General features: G+C 45.5%; 1 protein-coding gene across 2 annotated transcripts in view; it reads left to right on the plus strand.

The window, feature by feature from the left end:
* The first annotated feature begins 707 nt into the window (after positions 1-707).
* The window catches only part of LOC127590035 (titin-like), a 39727-nt gene continuing 27516 nt past the window's right edge, over positions 708-12918 (plus strand). Inside the window, exons 1-2 of one of the 2 annotated variants that reach the window (XM_052049439.1) lie at positions 731-747; positions 11321-11416. The gene's annotated coding sequence lies outside the window, so the exon portion shown is untranslated. Of the gene's footprint in view, positions 748-11320; positions 11417-12918 lie in introns of both variants that reach the window. The other variant, XM_052049440.1, reaches the window with a different exon arrangement.

Genomic DNA, 12918 nt, shown 5'->3' on the forward strand with positions numbered 1-12918 from the left:
TTGACAAAATATGATTTGACAATAGCTTTGCACTTGAAATAGTCATATTGTATTTGATATGTGAGCAAAGGAGCTGGATTACTCCGAAATAAGAACCATTTCGAGAACTCTGTGCATGTGTGTGAGAGAGACAGAAATTTATGATTGTCCTATCTTACAGTAATTGCTTACGTGTCTAGAACATATTACATAATATTATTACGTTATGTCGGCGGCCCCGTAGTCCAGTGGTTAGCACGTCGGCTTCACAGTGCAGAGGTACCGGGTTCGATTCCAGCTCCGGCCTCCCTGTGTGGAGTTTGCATGTTCTCCCCGGGCTGGTGTGGGTTTTCTCCGGGTGCTCCGGTTTCCTCCCACATTCCAAAAACATGTGTGGCAGGCTGATTGAACACTCTAAATTGTCCCTAGGTGTGAGTGTGAGTGCGAATGGTTGTTCGTTTCCCCCGCCTACTGCCCGAAGACAGCTGGGATAGGCTTCAGCACCCCCTGCGACCCTAGTGAGGATCAAGCGGCTCGGAAGATGAATGAATGAATGAATATTACTTTATGTGACATATTACTGTTGTTATCGTTAGCAGGAGCAACATTAGCGGTGAATGTCACCAGCAGAGGAGATACTGAGGGACTGGCTGACCCCAGTCGTGACGCTGAGGAGGAGGTGCTGGATCTTAAAGGAGGAGGAGGAGGAGGAGGAGGAAGAAGACGTGGTGGAAGAGAATGGAGAAGAAACCAGCAGTCACCAGACAGGTGTGTCAGACTGCCAAACTGGATACACTTGCGTTATGCAAAGCAAATTACTAAAAGGGTGAGACCTAAAATCATTGTCAGCGCAGATTGGTTGGTAGTCAGGGCCTCACTACGCGGCCTTCGGGCGCACGCACTCTCAATTTTGACCCCAGTACAGTTTGAAGGTTCACCAAATAATGAGCCTATTGGGTCCTTCATTCCTCACTCTCAATTTGCGTAGAGGATTCCGTTTAAGGCCTCAAATGACAAACAGATAAACACAGTAGAAGTATACCCTCCTTGGCGGAGGTAATGCCTTTTACAGCCTATTTTTGGGGCCGTTTTCCCGAGTCGGAGCGTAGCAGAAATCAAGTCCAGATGTTCCACCTCCTCACTTCCTCTCACCCCGTCGTAGATCTCAGTGTGCTGCAGTTTTCCCAAGTAATCTCGCTTCCTCCGCGAGCAGCTGAAAGAAACATTGGGGGCTTTTTGCGCTTTCAGACTGTGACCCACGCCGGCGTTTCACTTGTCACTTCAGCCAGCCACCTTACTGACGAAACATGACGAAGCTTAGCGTCTGACCCCGTGATACTGCGCTGTGTTCACCACCGGGCCTCCGGGGCTTGTCAGTCATCATCATTCACTGGGGGCAGGTGCTCCTTGTGTTCAGAGCTAATCACGTCTTCACGAGTCATAACTGGGCAAGTCGTCTCGAGTGGGTGTGATGTCATGTCTCAGGTGTATTGTGGTTCCAGATTTTCATCACGCTCCTAAGCAGAGTTCTGTCTTTCAGTTGCCCAAGGAAGTTGATTCTTATTACTTAGAGCCCTAATCGTGTCCGATTTTTACGATCTTTAGTGATATTTTCACACTCCAACCAACAGCGTCCATCAAATTGGTGATGAAGTGCTGCTGCCAGTAGCGAAAATACAATCCGTGGTTTTACTGTCTTTATAGCGGCTCATGTAAATGTTTGTTTGTCTTGGTGGTCAATATATAGAAGGTGCCAACTGTGCTATTTTAGAGCAATAACAATCGAAATTGTGCCATGCTTATCACTTCATAGTACAAGTAGTGTGTACGATTTCTTATGATTGGCCTCGTACCATTATTGGTTACTATTGACACTTGACTTGTACAGTATCTTCTGGTTCCTGGAAAAGGTGCAAATAAAGTTACCTTCAAATTTAATAATCACTTGGGAGGACTCCCTTTAATTATGAGCGCATAGGGAGTATTCCCTCTGAGTCAGGCAGTTTTGCTCGTACCTGGCCGAGTGACATCAGAGCGCCGACACCAGCGCCGACAGCTCACGGCATCCACCTGCGGCGCTGAGTGAGAGTTCACCAGAGGAAACAAACAAAAAAAAAAAAAGCAGACGAGTCCGTGCTGAGGCATTTCAGCTACTTTGACTCATGTCGTGTTTGCCCGTGGTTGACTCGGAGGAGAACGGCAACAAGATTCTGCAACGCACACTCCCCGCCGCCGCCCCCGCAGCAGTTGGTATGTGGAAAATAGTCAGGCTCTAAAGAAGCTTTTTTTTTTCCACACGTTTCAGGTTGCAAGTACAGCGGCATGTGTCGCGGACAGCACTTTACGGAGCGCATTTTTAATGACAAGGACACTCGCAGGAGTTTGTCCACTGGAGCTGCCTGCTGTGGCACTTTTAGTTTAAGGGAGGGGGCACTAGTCCTGACCTCACTTCCTGTCGGGGCTCCTCACAAGCATTCCATTGTCTGTGAGAATGCGCACGGGCTCGAGGGACTCTGCACATCTGGCAGCTGTTAATAGCAGCCTCCGATAGCAAGCAAGCCAGCAGCACCAGCGCACACGACCCACCCCCACCATGAGAGAAGCTTGTGGACGTGCGCCTCGGATATGCTAATGTTTCACAAGCACGCATTTCACAAGACAGGAAGATGTTTTTATTTCACTTGTGACTGCCTCAAGGGGAAAGAATTGCAACAAACAGTCGTTTGCCTAACTTGCTTGAGACTTACAGCGACAACCAGTTGGCCTAGCTTGCTCAGTTAACCTAGCCGCTTAGCCTAGCTTAGCTTTTGCATATTGAGCTGGGTTTCTCATTGTGAACCACACATAAAGATTTGAAAAGAATGACTTTATGGGTCATAAATGTTCACCGTGAGTGCTCTCAGAATAAACTAAGGATGAAAAATCAGTGTTGACACATTCCACACTGGCTTATGTTAGCTTAGCATTACTGTACGTACTAGCATTTCTCCTACAGTGGGCTATTTGGCGGTCAAACAATTCGGAATTTGACCGAATATTTCAAGCAAGGCATGCCCCACATTTTCTTTGACTCTTACTTTAAAATCCTTTCAAGGGAATACACTTGGGCAACAATGTGGCTAAAGAGTATCAAAACTTGATGAGTCAGCGATAACACCTGGTGGCTTCAGCAGGTTCTTCAACATGAGCATTCAGGGAGGGGTGATCGACATTCTCGAGTGTAACTAATCCTCGTGATATTCAAGGAAGCGTTTGGCCCATAAAGACCTTTCAGCATCTGCATACAGGAAGTTGGCAGGGGCTGTCAGTCACGGGATGCATCTCAGCGAAACACTTAACATCAGCGGCACATGAGTTGGTCCTTCAACTTCCCCGCATAATGACCTAAATTTAACTGATTATGTCATCAAGCTGTGAAATTCACTTACGCCCGCTCATGTGAGCAGGCACAAGACAGAGGCCCGGTTCAGTCCCTGCAGTCATCCACATAATGGACATAACAACTGGTTAGTATGTGTCGAGAAGAGAGATTAGGTGGAAAAGAAAAAAAAAATCCCAGATTCGGAGATGGTGATGCGTATCACAAAAGCCCCTCAACGGTGTATAGTTGTTGTGGTTTGGAATCAGGATGGCTTATGTCTGTCTGCACTCCACAGCAGCGGGCCAAGTGCTGCCTGTGCCACATGTCTGTGCTATTCACAGGTTTTTAGAAGACATCCGTGCACCCACGCACCCCCACCCGAGACTATGCAGTGTTGTCTTACCGCTTATCTTTTCACCAGCTTTTTTTTTCTCTCTCTCTCTCTCCCTCTCTCTCTTGAGCACTTGCTTTTTCTCTCCAGCGTAGAAAGACCGAATTGTTCCCTGTGCACGGAGAAAATCTGAGCCCGTTTTGAAATTAGATAGAGGGCCATCTGACAGAATTGCGCTAATTACAAATTGACAATAAAAAGGGCAATAAAACGTATAATCGGTTTGCATGTCTTCACAGAAATATATCCGCTGAAATCCTTCAGCGGTTGGAATATCTCACCAGGTTCTGTCAGCTCTTTTCCACGCCGCCACCATGAGGCACTCTAAAGCAGTCATGTCAGCGCAAAGCCCCCCATGCGCCGTCTGTCAAGTTGCACTTTTAATTATTATTTTTTTAAATCTCGCATTCTTTTCCGCCCCTTCTCACTCTGACATGCATGCACTCATGGCCAACAACGAGGCGCTCTAAAGCAGCCATACTATCTGAAGAGAATTGGGCGAGTGACCTGGGTAATCTGAATAAACCCGTTCAAGTTCTTAAATAATGGGGGAGGGGGAACGCCATGTCATCGGGCGCCATTTTAACGGCACCCAAAGAATCAGGAAACTGCAAAACAGTTGAACACTGTATCCACACAACTGAACTGCATCGTTGTCTTGGTTACAGAAATGATATTCAAACACGTCAACTGTGTTTAGAAACAAATCTCTCAATTCACTTGACGGGTTCTTTACAAGTCATACGTATGTCATCCATTTTTACATCCTATTTTTGAATGGAAACCACTCGAGTTTAACCTCTCCAGAATGTAAACAAATGGTAAAAATGATTTTCCATTTAAAATTTTTTAAAATAAACTTGTGTAAGCAGCCACTCAATATCTTTTGCAAACCATATTTCACCCCTCCTGCTTGAGTATTGGATGTCGGATGTGTTTATTGTGTTGTACTCAGCTCAGGAAAAGGAGGGGACTGGGGCGGGGGGTCTTAGTGGATAGTGAAGGGGACCACATGGCTTGAAGGAGGGGGTGTGGAGGGGGGGGAGTCATGACTTTTGCGGCTTCCTACAGATTAGGCCGTGTTTACAAGAAGAAGTAAAAGTAGCCTAAGCAAAACACCCTCAAATCCAGACTTCCATCACAAAAATCTCAACCATTATCATTGCCGTAATGACGCACTGAGTCTGCAGCGCGAGACGTCGGGAAGAGCGCCTGTTGGCTGTGCGCGCAAGCAGTCATTAGGTGGTTAGGGAGTTTGTCTTTTTTTTTTTTTTAAGAGGTGCAGAAACACTACAAAGGCTTCAGTGTCGTGACACAATCGCACACATGCTAGTTGCTCGGCATTTAATCTTCTCAGGCATCACCATATGGCTCCCATCAGAGGCCAGAAAGTCGAGCTTGTCGTTTGTGACGCTAAATCACCGAGCGGAGGGGAAGTTCAAAAGGTGAGTCATCGCTTTGAGTCAAAGCGTTGCAGTAACCTTCAAACGTAGCTCTTCGGAGCTACGTTTGGCATTGGCATTTGTTTGAATTTTTTTGACTTCCCGCGAGGCGCGCGTTGACAATGTAACAATTTGACACTGAGAAACAAGCATTCGTACCGCACGTTGAAAGATTTTAGCCGACACTAGCGTCAGCGTGAACGCTTGGCTCATCATTCACACAATGCAAAGAAAAAATATTCTAAGGCAAAGTTGCATTTGTGTAAACAGTGGTGTTCTCGCATTCACGCCATGAGAAAAAGAAGAAAAAATGCTCTCAGCAGTCACACAAAAAGAAGGCACAATGGATCCTTGTGGATGCTCATCTGTCATCATTCACTCAAAAAAAAAAGGGAAAATGTTTCATTGCAAAATAGTTTTTGTGCTAATGCCTACAATTCCTTTCAGCTTTTTCTTTTGTCACTTTGAATCCGTTAACACTTGTTAAAAACAAATTTAACAATGAATTACAGAATTGACTTGCAGCGTTGACTCAAAAACAAGACGCCAATATTCAAATGCATACCAGTGTAAATGCTGATTTCTCAGCATTCACACATGAAACAGTAGATGCGCGGTTGTCGTAAAGTTCCGTGTTGAACTGATCCACCTGTGATCATTCGGCAACATCTGCGCTCATGCTTTGGCCTCAGCGTGAAAATTTGCCTTAATGAAAAAAATGATGAGAAATCATGAAAGTACCGCAGATGACGTGCATAAGGTAGAGGAAGTGAAGTCTGTTGGAAGAGGGTAAAATAAGCTATGGGTAAACAGGTCAAGCGTGCGCCCAATGGAATCCGGCCCGGAGAGGCTGGCATGCCGCCTGGCCGGAGGACTTTGTCCGTGTTGATCTTTGTGTATTTTTCCTAGAGACACGGCGCTCGCTATTTGTTTAAAAGCCGCTGAACAAAAGGCAGTTTGTGCAAACACACACGTCAAAGGTGCACATTTCCCCTCTTGCGCTTACCAGAGCAATGCTTGCTTCCACTTGGCTGCTGAGTGGTGTTGGTCAATGTTGGGGTGTTGGGGGGGGGGGGGTCATCAGATAAGAAGGATCAGGGTCAGGCCATTACTTTAATCCAAGGTGTGTGCATACGTGTGTGCGTGCGTGTGTGTGTGTGTGTTTTTTTTGTGAGCTGACCAGGAATCCTGGCCACTGCCTCACACTCAAACCACAAGGCACACACAGACACACACTTTGTGGTCAAAGCGGTTCAAATGTAGCACTGAAATAGACAAAGAGTGCGAGGAGGGATGACAAGAGAACAGCGGGGGTCGGAAACTCACACTTGTCTGATATAGCCTCGAGCACAACACAACTCAACTAACACTGGAAGCGAAGCAGCTAGATAGACAGATAGATAGACAGATAGACAGATAGACAGATAGACAGATAGACAGATAGATAGATAGATAGATAGATAGATAGATAGATAGATAGATAGATAGATAGATAGATAGATAGATAGATAGATAGATAGACAGATATATACCGTAGATAGGTAGCTAGTTAGCCAGATATATCTATAGCTAGCTAGATAGCCAGATATATCTATAGCTAGCTAGATAGCCAGATATATAGACAGGTAGATAGCTAGCCAGATATATCTATAGCGAGCTAGATAGCCAGATATATAGATAGCTAGCTAGCTAGATAGCCAGATATATAGATAGCTAGCTAGATAGATGGATAAAATGGTCGCTGACATGCTAGCTAGCTGGCTTGCTCAGTGTTGCTAAATGGTGTAGGTAGATACACGTGATGCAAGAAGTACAACCAAAGAACAGGAATTGAGGCAGACTGACAGATGGGTGACCAAGGGGGAACAATAAAGATCTGAATTGAAGGCCTCATGGAACAAAATGCATCAAACTAGGAGGGAAATGGGGAAACAAGCTTGAATTTGTAACATTCTGGATGATGTATAGCACATGATGGGAATAACATCCTCCTCTCTCCTGCCTGGGAATCATTCTGCAGACAAGTTAAGTGCTGTTCCTTCTGCCCTTCTTCTAACGCAAACCTGTTGTAAACTTCACTTTTTGATTCTTGCCTGCACGGCGACCATTTTGTGCTCAACCAAAACTCGGCTTCTCATCTCCATCCTTCAACACATATTCAGTCTTAAATAATCCACTGACTAATTGAAATCTTTTTTGTTGTTGTTGTTGTTGTTGGTAACTATGAAGATGTGAAATACTTTGGTAAGTCAACATTTTTTATCGTATGACCATTTCTGTGGCCTTGCTCTAATGGAGAAATAACAAATAGTCTGAGATATGGGACCATTATTCACCTATTGGAGCGTTTTTTGATAAATGAAGCCTTGCGTGATTAGTTATGCCGAGTGGTCACCCCAACAGCCTCAGAGTTTTGTGGTTGGGGTTTCAAATCTGAACTCCAGTCTTCCTGTGTGGATCTGCATGGTCTGTATTTGCTTGGTGCTCAATTTTTTTTGTCCCACAGCCCACCGGCAAAAATTGAACGTTCATCTGAGAACTAACGTTTGGTTCCCAATACATGCAATTGGCCATCAGCCAGTGCATTGTGTTCCCCTTCCCTTGCCCCAAACTAAAAATAGGCTCCAGCATACGCAAGACCCAAATGAGGATGACAATACATCACATCATAAAGCAATATAACAAATGAAATAAAAGGACATTCAATGAAACACATGACATTTTAACTACTTGACGATTGATGTTACATGATGCTAGTACAGCCATTGTTGCATCTAAACCAGAGTGCGGTTGACCGTCCCGCCCATGCGGTCAAGCTTAACACATTGCCTGGGAAGCGATGCTTTGATCCGCATCCTGCATGCATTCTTGCCATCACCGTCTCGTGTCCTTTGCAGGATTTTTTTTTCTTCTTTTTATTGGTTGCAGCTGGAACACCTCTTGGGCCCTTGCTCCGACTCGCTCCCATGGCAGCTCACTTCTGTTTGACTGAACCTGAAGTAATTATATGCAAGCGCAGCAGCACAACCAGGGGAATTTTACATACGCCTGTGTATAATGTAATATGTCATGACGCAATGGCATGTCCGTTGTAGACGAACCTGGCCTACGCGCTGCATGCCACGGTGGATCATCTCTCTCTTCAATGAGCGTTTAAAGAGCATTTGCCCTTCTGCAGCTGCGATAAATCTTTTCCTTTTCCCGTGACCCTTAACCTCTGCATGAGAGGGGCACCGGTGATAAGGCCTCGTGTTGAACCTGAAGCAGCCACACGGCTCCCTCGCAGGAATCAACTTACACAAGGGAGGAGAAGGAAAGAAAAATAGACTGCAGTATGTCACGCTGGTGAAGAGACAGTATTGGTTCACCTGCAAAGTCATGGCATGCGCGTGTCAGTAAAATTAAGGTGACTCCTTATGAAGAGATAATTTATTCCGCATGGATTGGAAACTCATTTTTCACTTGCCTCATTTATTTGCATGCATCTACTTTCACATCATTGATCTGATTCACGTCATTCCAGTTTTAACGTGGTTTCAAAAATTCACGCCTCGCAGGCTACTATTTTTCTCCCTCCAAAAATTCATTGTTTTCAAAATATTGCACATTTTCAATCAGAAATTCCCCCATTCATTCCCACTCCCATTCAACATAAAGGATAATGAAAATGGCTATCTTGGTTCCCACTCAAATTTTTTGGGGTAGGGGGGCGGTCATTTTAGGGGTGTATTTCACTGCTGTTTTACTGTAGTATGAAGTGAGGAGTGAGGGGAGTTTAGCTTTATTGATTCAGCTGCCACAGCGACTGCATGTGCACCATGACCTCATCGGCCACAGCCAATCAAGTTGTGAATGCCATCGCAGCGCTGCCAGGCTGTAATGGCCTCTTCAATTAAAGGCGAGTTAGCATCTACCACAGATGGGCTTGCACTTATTCCTTTCATACAAATAAAAAATGAGGACCACTGCAGCAGAAACTCAATACGACATGATTATTATAATTGCCCAGCAACCGGCAACATCCGATGGCGAAATAATTCCAAATGAAATCCAGTCTTTCCGAAGAACCACGGTGACTCAAGAGCGCCACCGTCTATTATGACAAAGCTCGCTCGCCGTAACAGCAGCGTGTGAGCTTTTGATGAAGAGTCCGAGCGCACGCTGATGCTTGCCAGCTGGGGTTCGGATCTGCTTCGACGTGTGTGTGAGTCACACCATCCGAGCCTTGAGCTTCATTATCTCAGCTGGCGCAAGAAGCAGCGCCCGCCTCTAAGGCTATGCAAACAATTAGCAAATTAGATGGGGAAAGTAAAGGCATCAGTGTTCGTATTTTAACTTAACAGGCAGATGCTCATCGCTGTCGAAAACAAAGCAGTTGTTCAATCAAAGAGCCGTCGATGTATCTATCTGTTATGTTTTCTTATAGCGGTGTGTTGTCATTAGGATCAAGGGTGAGCTGAAGTTTATTCCTCCTGGCTTTTGGGCATGAGGCAGTGCACGTATCAACAAACAACCATTCACACTCACTTTCACATTGGGCAAATTTAGGGTCTTGGATGTAGCAAATACACACACCCGTTTAGTTCCTCATTGACAGCGGCTTGTCTGTCCTAAACCCTGAACTCGGATGAACATTGGTGTGTTGTGTGAGGAAGAGTATCCTGCATTAAAACGTAGGTTTGTGATCGTTGGCGCCTTTGGAACGGGACTCCCGTCATAAATTGAGGATTTCCTGCAGTCCAAAGTAAGCACCACCCTCAAACAGTGGCCAAACAAACGGGAGAGCAAAAAATCGACAAAACATTTAATTGTCTTGGATGGATCTCATTCAGGACTGCAACTATTTTAGTTGCCGGAGATACTGTGTTATCTTAATCATTATGTGTTGCCAAACATTACGCTTTGGTGTCGCGTATTAGTCATCGTTGACCTTTCTGCTTCTGGAAACGAGCGACAGAGTCTCTTGCATGAACACCAAGTCCTTGATTACTGTTGAGAACTCTTGACCCCCCCATCTCGACTTCCAGCTCTCTTCCTCTCTTTCCTCAGTCGCTAAATGATTTGCGCTACCTGCTCCATCAAGTTGCAATAAAACCGCTAAAGTAGGACAAACAACCTTTCGACCATTCTCTAAGTCAAAGAGTGCCGCAATAGGAAAAGCCGATTGGTTCTCGTTTTCCTTCCTGAAGTAGATTGATGTTTGAGGTCCTGGTGAAATATTGCTTCATTTTCAACCTCGGGCCAGTTTTGCACCCTGACCCCTTCCTCAGTCATTTCAGAAAAGCCCCCAGATTCCTGGAAAAGTTGTCGTGAAGTTTTGGCTTCCACAAATCACCCTCCCCAGATCACTCCCCGTAGAGCATGAAGGGAGAAACATCATCCCCTTTCCTTTGCTTCAAATCCCCGTGTCCCTCCCACCTTTCCGGCTGTTAGACTGCACTGGAAGTATTAGAACTTCCTCATTGTCTTCCCACCTCCTTTCAATGAACGCCCGTTATTGCTTTGAGCCGTGCATTCAGACCTTTACGACACCGTCTCTCACTTCCACATCAAGTGCCGCCTCTTCAGTCAGCCCTGCCGCTGCATTTACCTGACAGGGTGTTGTTTTGCTTTTATCGCCTGCGACACCAGGCAACGGTGCGAATCACCCTGTCAAGTCTTGGTGTCTACAGTCTGAGAAAGAAAACAAAACCACAAAAGACAGTGTGACCGCAAAAGGGTTGCTCGTTCATTTTTTGTAGTTGTTGTTTTTTTGCAAACAGTGTGCAAAGCGCAGCAATGTATCACATTTGGCGGTGGGAAAGTCACCCGTGATGAGTGGTGTTATGTAAGAGCTGTGTTTTGTTTTTTTTTTTGTACTCGGGCAGTGGAAAATCTTTTTTATTGATTGGCCCAACTTGTGTGAGCAAGAGATATTTGCAAGCCTCCTAGGACATGCAAAGGTTAGGTCTATGTCCCGTCTCACTCATCATTTAAGGGATCTCGTCACCGTCTGTAATTGTACATTTTCGGACCCTATTGTCCACCCTTTAAAGGCCAGAAACTGACATACCTTCTCCGAAGTATTTGAGTGTGTCTTTTGCAGGTACAGTGCATGTTATTGAGGCAATACACTCAAAATGTCTTTTGTGCTCTTGCTTTTTACAGTGTGGGGACCTTGCCTGCCCTGTTTTTGTACTACTTTCCAAGATATCGATTGTGCCTTGTGTGGCAGATACGGACTGCTAGTCTGCTTCCATTTCTGTAAATCTCCCCTGTAATCTCCATGAAGGATCCATTTTTTTATGTTTTTCAGCTTGAGCACAAACCTGTATGTACCTTTTTACCACTCGCGTTTGTACATTTCCACTGACTGTGTACATTGAGATACTTGAGTGTAAAGATTATTCCTTGAAGGGCAGGAAATGAACTCTCACTGCATCCCAGTTCCTGACTGCTGACAAATTTCATATTGATCGCACGGTTATGTTTCAAGAAGAGCAAGGCTCGCAGCTCTGGCGGGAACGCCATCACATAAACAGAGAACATCCGTAAACAGTTCCGAAGAGGCCCGTTTGGACTTCCAGAGGGGCGGTGGGTGGGAAGGAGGAGGACTGAGACGAACTTGGGGGTGAGAGACTGAAGCACTGCAGCTGATATTCCCTCCATGGCGGCCAAGTTGGGAGGAGCAACAGCAGGCCGCCTTCGTGTTCCTCCTTTGGGACCTTCTGCCTGTACAAACAAAGTGATCTAGGGCCTCTGGTCTAATGGGAACCAGACCTGCTCAAGGACCAAAACTCTCCCCTTTGGTCCTCTCACCTTTGCTTTTGCCCTTCTCTTTATGACCAAGCTGAAGGATGCACTTCAATTATCACAAACAGACCTGAAAATGTCACCCACTCCCACACCCACCACCTCTCCCAACCCGTGATTCTTTTCCGGGCATTCCCACACGGCAACAATCCATCGATGACGAGCGTGTCTGAGCGCTGACCTTCTTAACGTCCTTCTAAATGCTTTCTCTATCACAACTCCCACTTTCTATAAATACAACACTCATGTCACCCTTTCAATTGACCTCTGATCATCATGATGACCTTTCGCTCTCTGGCGTGCTCTCCAAAGAAGCGTACGACGGGACCCTCGGATCTTGAATGACTCAGCACTCAAGCAAAATACGGTCGAAACAGATCACAGACTTGTTCATCGGTTCTTCCCAGTCTGTGAAATGCCGTTAAATCTGCTTTATTGTGGAAGCTTTCTATGACGTATAAGAACATTCATTAATAGAGAGAAAGAAAACTATTCATTCACATTCAATTGAAATGAACTGTTTATTTTGTCAGCCTGAAATGAAAGTGGTGCGGTTCTGGTGCAAGGCATTTTGGTCTTTGTGTTGAATGGTATTTTTATTTTTTTCCATGACAGCGACGTAGCTATAAGCTAACCAGCCGGGGAGGTTTTGGCAGGGCGGCCTGTTTGCTGTATGCTAAACTAGAGTCACTGTCTCACAATCACTTGACTGAAGCGTATCATCGTGTTCTGTTCCATGTCCGAAAGGCTTCCCGCTTTTTCGCCCCGACCTTTAAGTGAGCTCATCTCGGACTTCGTCTGAATGTTGTCATTGTGCGAGGGATCAGAGTTTATCAGTCAACGTCCTCCCAGTCTTCGCTGCAGCCTCTATCTCGTTGAATGTTGTCTTTCAACCAACTTCGACTGCTCAGACTCTTGGAAGGCTCTTGAAAAACACACAAGGCTCATTGTGA

Source organism: Hippocampus zosterae, chromosome 17 (genome assembly GCF_025434085.1).
Source record: "Hippocampus zosterae strain Florida chromosome 17, ASM2543408v3, whole genome shotgun sequence".
Lineage (NCBI taxonomy): Eukaryota > Metazoa > Chordata > Actinopteri > Syngnathiformes > Syngnathidae > Hippocampus > Hippocampus zosterae.